The sequence below is a fragment of the Schistocerca gregaria genome, unplaced genomic scaffold, assembly GCF_023897955.1.
Source record: "Schistocerca gregaria isolate iqSchGreg1 unplaced genomic scaffold, iqSchGreg1.2 ptg000198l, whole genome shotgun sequence".
Classification (NCBI taxonomy): domain Eukaryota; kingdom Metazoa; phylum Arthropoda; class Insecta; order Orthoptera; family Acrididae; genus Schistocerca; species Schistocerca gregaria.
The window spans coordinates 4,724,958-4,735,643 of record NW_026061736.1 but is presented as its reverse complement, the minus strand read 5'-3'; positions in this window follow the sequence as shown (position 1 = coordinate 4,735,643).

The following is a 10,686-nucleotide window of genomic DNA, read 5'->3' as shown; positions in this document are numbered from 1 at the left end:
AAGGAGGACGAGGAGCCAAGTTGCACGGGAGAATGTGAAAAGTGTTCATATGTAGTAAAAACCTGAGAAATCGGTCCGTTTTCGTCACTTGTTATCGAATCGACTTAAAGCCAGATCGTCTCATTGGCCGCTCATCTCTCTGAAACGGTTGTACTTATCGTCTGCAAAGCTATGTCGCGTGCTGGGGTATGCGGAGACACTAAAAGCACCATAGTAGAACACAGATGAAGCTTCTAAGTTGATGTAGTAGCCAGGAAGAAGTAGTACAATTCAAGTTTTAGGTATCGATTATTGACTTTTTAGCTGGCTTTGGTGCCTTGGACATGAGCTAGGACCTTATGATTCTGCATGAAAGGAGGACTAGCAGCCGATTTGCACGGGAGAATGTGAAAAGTGTTCATATGTAGTAAAAACCTGAGAAATCCGTCCGTTTTCGTCATTTGTTATCGAATCGACTTAAAGCTAGATCGTCATATTGGCCGCTCTTCTCTCTGAAACGGTTGTACTTATCGATTGCAAAGCTATGTCGCGTGCTGCGGTATGCGGAGACACTAAAAGCACCATAGTAGAACACAGATGAAGCTTCTAAGTTGATGTAATAGCCAGTAAGAAGTAGTACAATTAAAGTTTTAGGTATCGATTATTGACTTTTTAGCTGGCTTTGATAGCTTGGACATGAGGTAGGACCTTAAGATTCTGCATGAAAGGAGGACTAGCAGCAAAGTTGCACGGGAGAAGGTGAAAAATGTTAGTATGTAGTAAAAACCTGAGACATCCGTCCGTTTACGTCATTTGTTATCGAATCTACTTAAAGCCAGATCGTCACATTGGCCGCTCTTCTCTCTGAAACGGTTGTACTTATCGTCTGCAAAGCTATGTCGCGTGCTGCGGTATGCGGAGACAGTAAAAGCACCATAGTAGAACACAGATGAAGCTTCTAAGTTGATCTAATAGCCAGTAAGAAGTAGTACAATTCAAATTTTAGGTATCGATTATTGACTTTTAGCTGGCTTTGGTGCCTTGGACATGAGCTAGGACCTTAAGATTCTGCATGAAAGGAGGATTAGCAGCGGAGTTGCACGGGAGAATATGAAAAGTGTTCATATGTAGTAAAAATATAGAAATCCGTCCGTTTTCGTCATTTGTTATCGAATCGACTTAAAGCCAGATCGTCACATTGTCCGCTCTTCTCTCTGAAACGGTTGTACTTATCGATTGCAAAGCTATGTCGCGTGCTGCGGTATGCGGAGACACTAAAAGCAACATAGTAGAACACAGATGAAGCTTCTAAGTTGATGTAATAGCCAGTAAGAAATAGTACAATTCAAGTTTTAGGTATCGATTATTGACTTTTTAGCTGGCTTTGGTGCCTTGGACATGAGCTAGGACCTTATGATTCTGCATGAAAGGAGGGCTAGCAGCCGATTTGCACGAGAGAATGTGAAAAGTGTTCATATGTAGTAAAAAACTGAGAAATCGGTCCGTTTTCGTCATTTGTTATCGAATCGACTTCAAGCCAGATCGTCACATTGGCCGCTCTTCTCTCTGAAACGGATGTACTTATCGTCTGCAAAGCTATGTCGCGTGCTGCGGTATGCGGAGACACTAAAAGCACCATAGTAGAACACAGATGAAGCTTCTAAGTTGATGTAATAGCCAGTAAGAAGTAGTACAATTCAAGTTTTAGGTATCGATTATTGACTATTTAGCTGGCTTTGATGCCTTGGACATGAGCTAGGACCTTATGATTCTGCATGAAAGGAGGACTAGCAGCCGATTTGCACGGGAGAATGTGAAAAGTGTTCATATGTAGTATTAACCTGAGAAATCCGTCAGTTTTCGTCATTTGTTATCGAATCGACTTAAAGCCAGATCGTCACATTGTCCGCTCTTCTCTCTGAAACGGTTGTACTTAACGTCTGCAAAGCTATGTCGCGTGCTGCGGTATGCGGAGACACTAAAATCACCATAGTAGAACACAGGTGAGGCTTCTAAGTTGATGTAATAGCCAGTAAGAAGTAATCCAATTCAAGTTTTAGGTATCGATTATTGACTTTTAAGCTGGCTTTGGTGCCTTGGACATGAGCTAGGACCTTAAGATTCTGCATGGAAGGAGGACTAGCAGCCCAGTTGCACGGGAGAATGTGAAAAGTGTTCATATGTAGTAAAAACCTAAGAAATCCGTCCGTTTTCGTCATTTGTTATCGAATCTACTTAAAGCCAGATCGTCACAGTGGCCGCTCTTTTCTCTGAAACGCTTGTACTTATCGTCTGCAAAGCTATGTCGCGAGCTGCGGTATGCGGAGACACTAAAAGCACCATAGTAGAACACATATGAAGCTTCTAAGTTGATGTAATAGCCAGTAAGAAGTAGTACAATTCAAGTTTTAGGTATTGAATATTGACTTTTTAGCTGGCTTTGGTGCCTTGGACATGAGCTATCACCTTAAGATTCTGCATAAAAGGAGGACTAGCAGCCGAGTTGCACGGGAGAATGTGAAAAGTGTTCATATGTAGTAAAAACCTAAGAAATTGGTCCGTTTTCGTCATTTGTTATCGAACCGACTTAAAGCAAGATCGTCACATTGGCCGCTCTTCTCTCTGAAACGGTTGTACTTATCCTCTGCAAAGCTATGTCGCGTGCTGCGGTATGCGGAGACACTAAAATCACCATAGTAGAACACAGATGAGGCTTCTAAGTTGATGTAATAGCCAGTAAGAAGTAATACAATTCAAGTATCAGGTATCGATTATTGACTTTTTAGCTGGCTTTGGTACCTTGGACATGAGCTAGGACCTTAAGATTCTACATGAAAGGAGGACTAGCAGCCGAGTTGTACGGGAGAATGTGAATTGTGTTCATATGTAGTAAAAACCTGAGAAATACGTCCGTTTTCGTCATTTGTTATCGAATTTGACTTAAAGCCAGATCGTCACATTGGCCGCTCTTCTCTCTGAAACGGTTGTACTTATCGATTGCAAAGCTATGTCGCGTGCTGCGGTATGCGGAGACACTAAAAGCACCATAGTAGAACACAGATGAAGCTTCTAAGTTGATGTAATAGCCAGTAAGAAGTAGTACAATTCAAGTTTTAGGTATCGATTATTGACTTTTTAGCTGGCTTTGGTGCCTTGGACATGATCTAGGACCTTAAGATTCTGCATGAAAGGAGGACTAGCAGCCGAGTTGCACGGAAGAATGTGAAAAGTGTTCATATGTAGTAAAAACCTGAGAAATCCGTCCGTTTTGGTCATTTGTTATCGAATCGACTTCAAGCCAGATCGTCTAATTGGCCGCTCTTCTCTCTGCAAAAGTTGTACTTATCGTCTGCAAAGCTATGTTGCGTGCTGCGGTATGCGGACACACTAAAAGCACCGTAGTAGAACACAGATGAAGCTTCTAAGTTGATGTAATAGCCAGGAAGATATAGTACAATTCATGTTTTACGTATCGATTATTTACTTTTTAGCTGGCTTTGGTGCCTTGGACATGAGCTAGGACCTTATGATTCTGCATGAAAGGAAATTAGCAGCGGAGTTCCACGGGAGAATATGAAATGTGCTCATATGTAGTAAAAACCTAGAAATCCGTCCGTTTTCGTCATTTGTTATCGAATCGACTTAAAGCCAGATCGTCACATTGGCCGATCTTCTCTCTGAAACGGTTGTACTTACCGTCTGCAAAGCTATGTCCCGTGCTGCGGTATGCTGAGACACTAAAAGCACCATAGTAGAACACAGATGAAGCTTCAAAGTTGATGTAGTAGCCAGGAAGAAGTAGTACAATTCAAGTTTCAGGTATCGATTATTGACTTTTTAGCTGGCTTTGGTGCCTTGGACATGAGCTAGGACCTTATGATTCTGCATGAAAGGAGGATTAGCAGCCGATTTGCACGGGAGAATGTGAAAAGTGTTCATATGTAGTAAAAACCTGAGAAATCCGTCCGTTTTCGTCATTTGTTATCGAATCGACTTAAAGCTAGATCGTCATATTGGCCGCTCTTCTCTCTGAAACGGTTGTACTTATCGATTGCAAAGCTATGTCGCGTGCTACGGTATGCGGAGACACTAAAAGCACCATAGTAGAACACAGATAAAGCTTCTAAGTTGATGTAATAGCCAGTAAGAAGTAGTACAATTAAAGTTTTAGGTATCGATTATTGACTTTTTAGCTGGCTTTGGTAGCTTGGACATGAGCTAGGACCTTAAGATTCTGCATGAAAGGAGGACTAGCAGCAAAGTTGCACGGGAGAAGGTGAAAAATGTTAGTATGTAGTAAAAACCTGAGACATCCGTCCGTTTACGTCATTTGTTATCGAATCTACTTAAAGCCAGATCGTCACATTGGCCGCTCTTCTCTCTGAAACGGTTGTACTTATCGTCTGCAAAGCTATGTCGCGTGCTGCGGTATGCGGAGACAGTAAAAGCACCATAGTAGAACACAGATGAAGCTTCTAAGTTGATCTAATAGCCAGTAAGAAGTAGTACAATTCAAATTTTAGGTATCGATTATTGACTTTTAGCTGGCTTTGGTGCCTTGGACAGAGCTAGGACCCTAAGATTCTGCATGAAAGGAGGATTAGCAGCGGAGTTGCACGGGAGAATATGAAAAGTGTTCATATGTAGTAAAAATCTAGAAATCCGTCCGTTTTCGTCATTTGTTATCGAATCGACTTAAAGCCAGATCGTCACATTGTCCGCTCTTCTCTCTGAAACGGTTGTACTTATCGATTGCAAAGCTATGTCGCGTGCTGCGGTATGCGGAGACACTAAAAGCAACATAGTAGAACACAGATGAAGCTTCTAAGTTGATGTAATAGCCAGTAAGAAAAAGTACAATTCAAGTTTTAGGTATCGATTATTGACTTTTTAGCTGGCTTTGGTGCCTTGGACATGAGCTAGGACCTTATGAATCTGCATGAAAGGAGGGCTAGCAGCCGATTTACACGAGAGAATGTGAAAAGTGTTTATATGTAGTAAAAAACTGAGAAATCGGTCCGTTTTCGTCATTTGTTATCGAATCGACTTCAAGTCAGATCGTCACATTGGCCGCTCTTCTCTCTGAAACGGTTGTACTTATCGTCTGCAAAGCTATGTCGCGTGCTGCGGTATGCGGAGACACTAAAAGCACCATAGTAGAACACAGATGAAGCTTCTAAGTTGATGTAATAGCCAGTAAGAAATAGTACAATTCAAGTTTTAGGTATCGATTATTGACTTTTAAGCTGGCTTTGGTGCCTTGGACATGAGCTAGGACCTTAAGATTCTGCATGGAAGGAGGACTAGCAGCCCAGTTGCACGGGAGAATGTGAAAAGTGTTCATATGTAGTAAAAACCTAAGAAATCCGTCCGTTTTCGTCATTTGTTATCGAATCTACTTAAAGCCAGATCGTCACAGTGGCCGCTCTTTTCTCTGAAACGCTTGTACTTATCGTCTGCAAAGCTATGTCGCGAGCTGCGGTATGCGGAGACACTAAAAGCACCATAGTAGAACACATATGAAGCTTCTAAGTTGATGTAATAGCCAGTAAGAAGTAGTACAATTCAAGTTTTAGGTATTGAATATTGACTTTTTAGCTGGCTTTGGTGCCTTGGACATGAGCTATCACCTTAAGATTCTGCATAAAAGGAGGACTAGCAGCCGAGTTGCACGGGAGAATGTGAAAAGTGTTCATATGTAGTAAAAACCTAAGAAATTGGTCCGTTTTCGTCATTTGTTATCGAACCGACTTAAAGCAAGATCGTCACATTGGCCGCTCTTCTCTCTGAAACGGTTGTACTTATCCTCTGCAAAGCTATGTCGCGTGCTGCGGTATGCGGAGACACTAAAATCACCATAGTAGAACACAGATGAGGCTTCTAAGTTGATGTAATAGCCAGTAAGAAGTAATACAATTCAAGTATCAGGTATCGATTATTGACTTTTTAGCTGGCTTTGGTACCTTGGACATGAGCTAGGACCTTAAGATTCTACATGAAAGGAGGACTAGCAGCCGAGTTGTACGGGAGAATGTGAATTGTGTTCATATGTAGTAAAAACCTGAGAAATACGTCCGTTTTCGTCATTTGTTATCGAATTTGACTTAAAGCCAGATCGTCACATTGGCCGCTCTTCTCTCTGAAACGGTTGTACTTATCGATTGCAAAGCTATGTCGCGTGCTGCGGTATGCGGAGACACTAAAAGCACCATAGTAGAACACAGATGAAGCTTCTAAGTTGATGTAATAGCCAGTAAGAAGTAGTACAATTCAAGTTTTAGGTATCGATTATTGACTTTTTAGCTGGCTTTGGTGCCTTGGACATGATCTAGGACCTTAAGATTCTGCATGAAAGGAGGACTAGCAGCCGAGTTGCACGGAAGAATGTGAAAAGTGTTCATATGTAGTAAAAACCTGAGAAATCCGTCCGTTTTGGTCATTTGTTATCGAATCGACTTCAAGCCAGATCGTCTAATTGGCCGCTCTTCTCTCTGCAAAAGTTGTACTTATCGTCTGCAAAGCTATGTTGCGTGCTGCGGTATGCGGACACACTAAAAGCACCGTAGTAGAACACAGATGAAGCTTCTAAGTTGATGTAATAGCCAGGAAGATATAGTACAATTCATGTTTTACGTATCGATTATTTACTTTTTAGCTGGCTTTGGTGCCTTGGACATGAGCTAGGACCTTATGATTCTGCATGAAAGGAAATTAGCAGCGGAGTTCCACGGGAGAATATGAAATGTGCTCATATGTAGTAAAAACCTAGAAATCCGTCCGTTTTCGTCATTTGTTATCGAATCGACTTAAAGCCAGATCGTCACATTGGCCGATCTTCTCTCTGAAACGGTTGTACTTACCGTCTGCAAAGCTATGTCGCGTGCTGCGGTATGCTGAGACACTAAAAGCACCATAGTAGAACACAGATGAAGCTTCAAAGTTGATGTAGTAGCCAGGAAGAAGTAGTACAATTCAAGTTTCAGGTATCGATTATTGACTTTTTAGCTGGCTTTGGTGCCTTGGACATGAGCTAGGACCTTATGATTCTGCATGAAAGGAGGATTAGCAGCCGATTTGCACGGGAGAATGTGAAAAGTGTTCATATGTAGTAAAAACCTGAGAAATCCGTCCGTTTTCGTCATTTGTTATCGAATCGACTTAAAGCTAGATCGTCATATTGGCCGCTCTTCTCTCTGAAACGGTTGTACTTATCGATTGCAAAGCTATGTCGCGTGCTACGGTATGCGGAGACACTAAAAGCACCATAGTAGAACACAGATAAAGCTTCTAAGTTGATGTAATAGCCAGTAAGAAGTAGTACAATTAAAGTTTTAGGTATCGATTATTGACTTTTTAGCTGGCTTTGGTAGCTTGGACATGAGCTAGGACCTTAAGATTCTGCATGAAAGGAGGACTAGCAGCAAAGTTGCACGGGAGAAGGTGAAAAATGTTAGTATGTAGTAAAAACCTGAGACATCCGTCCGTTTACGTCATTTGTTATCGAATCTACTTAAAGCCAGATCGTCACATTGGCCGCTCTTCTCTCTGAAACGGTTGTACTTATCGTCTGCAAAGCTATGTCGCGTGCTGCGGTATGCGGAGACAGTAAAAGCACCATAGTAGAACACAGATGAAGCTTCTAAGTTGATCTAATAGCCAGTAAGAAGTAGTACAATTCAAATTTTAGGTATCGATTATTGACTTTTAGCTGGCTTTGGTGCCTTGGACAGAGCTAGGACCCTAAGATTCTGCATGAAAGGAGGATTAGCAGCGGAGTTGCACGGGAGAATATGAAAAGTGTTCATATGTAGTAAAAATCTAGAAATCCGTCCGTTTTCGTCATTTGTTATCGAATCGACTTAAAGCCAGATCGTCACATTGTCCGCTCTTCTCTCTGAAACGGTTGTACTTATCGATTGCAAAGCTATGTCGCGTGCTGCGGTATGCGGAGACACTAAAAGCAACATAGTAGAACACAGATGAAGCTTCTAAGTTGATGTAATAGCCAGTAAGAAAAAGTACAATTCAAGTTTTAGGTATCGATTATTGACTTTTTAGCTGGCTTTGGTGCCTTGGACATGAGCTAGGACCTTATGAATCTGCATGAAAGGAGGGCTAGCAGCCGATTTACACGAGAGAATGTGAAAAGTGTTTATATGTAGTAAAAAACTGAGAAATCGGTCCGTTTTCGTCATTTGTTATCGAATCGACTTCAAGTCAGATCGTCACATTGGCCGCTCTTCTCTCTGAAACGGTTGTACTTATCGTCTGCAAAGCTATGTCGCGTGCTGCGGTATGCGGAGACACTAAAAGCACCATAGTAGAACACAGATGAAGCTTCTAAGTTGATGTAATAGCCAGTAAGAAATAGTACAATTCAAGTTTTAGGTATCGATTATTGACTTTTTAGCTGGCTTTGGTGCCTTGGACATGAGCTAGGACCTTATGATTCTGCATGAAAGGAGGGCTAGCAGCCGATTTGCACGAAAGAATGTGAAAAGTGTTCATATGTAGTAAAAAACTGAGAAATCGGTCCGTTTGCGTCATTTGTTATCGAATCGACTTCAAGCCAGATCGTCACATTGGCCGCTCTTCTCTCTGAAACGGTTGTACTTATCGTCTGCAAAGCAATGTCGCGTGCTGCGGTATGCGGAGACACTAAAAGCACCATAGTAGAACACAGATGAAGCTTCTAAGTTGATGTAATAGCCAGTAAGAAGTAGTACAATTCAAGTTTTAGGTATCGATTATTGACTTTTTAGCTGGCTTTGTTGCCTTGGACATGAGCTAGGACCTTAAGATTCTGCATGAAAGGAGGACTAGCAGCCTAGTTGCACGGGAAAATGTGAAAAGTGTTCATATGTAGTAAAAACCTGAGAAATCCGTCCGTGTTGGTCATTTGTTATCGAATCGACTTAAAGCCAGATCGTAACATTGGCCGCTCTTCTCTCTGAAACACTTGTACTTATCGTCTGCTAAGCTATGTCGCGTGCTGCGGTATGCTGAGACACTAAAAGCACCATAGTAGAACACAGATGAAGCTTCTAAGTTGATGTAATAGCCAGTAGGAAGTAGTACAATTCAAGTTTTAGGTATTGAATATTGACTTTTTAGCTGGCTTTTGTGCCTTGGACATGAGCTAGGACCTTAAGATTCTGCATGAAAGGAGGACGAGGAGCCAAGTTGCACGGGAGAATGTGAAAAGTGTTCATATGTAGTAAAAACCTGAGAAATCGGTCCGTTTTCGTCATTTGTTATCGAATCGACTTAAAGCCAGATCGTCTCATTGGCCGCTCATCTCTCTGAAACGGTTGTACTTATCGTCTGCAAAGCTATGTCGCGTGCTGGGGTATGCGGAGACACTAAAAGCACCATAGTAGAACACAGATGAAGCTTCTAAGTTGATGTAGTAGCCAGGAAGAAGTAGTACAATTCAAGTTTTAGGTATCGATTATTGACTTTTTAGCTGGCTTTGGTGCCTTGGACATGAGCTAGGACCTTATGATTCTGCATGAAAGGAGGACTAGCAGCCGATTTGCACGGGAGAATGTGAAAAGTGTTCATATGTAGTAAAAACCTGAGAAATCCGTCCGTTTTCGTCATTTGTTATCGAATCGACTTAAAGCTAGATCGTCATATTGGCCGCTCTTCTCTCTGAAACGGTTGTACTTATCGATTGCAAAGCTATGTCGCGTGCTGCGGTATGCGGAGACACTAAAAGCACCATAGTAGAACACAGATGAAGCTTCTAAGTTGATGTAATAGCCAGTAAGAAGTAGTACAATTAAAGTTTTAGGTATCGATTATTGACTTTTTAGCTGGCTTTGATAGCTTGGACATGAGGTAGGACCTTAAGATTCTGCATGAAAGGAGGACTAGCAGCAAAGTTGCACGGGAGAAGGTGAAAAATGTTAGTATGTAGTAAAAACCTGAGACATCCGTCCGTTTACGTCATTTGTTATCGAATCTACTTAAAGCCAGATCGTCACATTGGCCGCTCTTCTCTCTGAAACGGTTGTACTTATCGTCTGCAAAGCTATGTCGCGTGCTGCGGTATGCGGAGACAGTAAAAGCACCATAGTAGAACACAGATGAAGCTTCTAAGTTGATCTAATAGCCAGTAAGAAGTAGTACAATTCAAATTTTAGGTATCGATTATTGACTTTTAGCTGGCTTTGGTGCCTTGGACATGAGCTAGGACCTTAAGATTCTGCATGAAAGGAGGATTAGCAGCGGAGTTGCACGGGAGAATATGAAAAGTGTTCATATGTAGTAAAAATATAGAAATCCGTCCGTTTTCGTCATTTGTTATCGAATCGACTTAAAGCCAGATCGTCACATTGTCCGCTCTTCTCTCTGAAACGGTTGTACTTATCGATTGCAAAGCTATGTCGCGTGCTGCGGTATGCGGAGACACTAAAAGCAACATAGTAGAACACAGATGAAGCTTCTAAGTTGATGTAATAGCCAGGAAGATATAGTACAATTCAAGTTTTAGGTATCGATTATTGACTTTTTAGCTGGCTTTGGTGCCTTGGACATGAGCTAGGACCTTATGATTCTGCATGAAAGGAGGGCTAGCAGCCGATTTGCACGAGAGAATGTGAAAAGTGTTCATATGTAGTAAAAAACTGAGAAATCGGTCCGTTTTCGTCATTTGTTATCGAATCGACTTCAAGCCAGATCGTCACATTGGCCGCTCTTCTC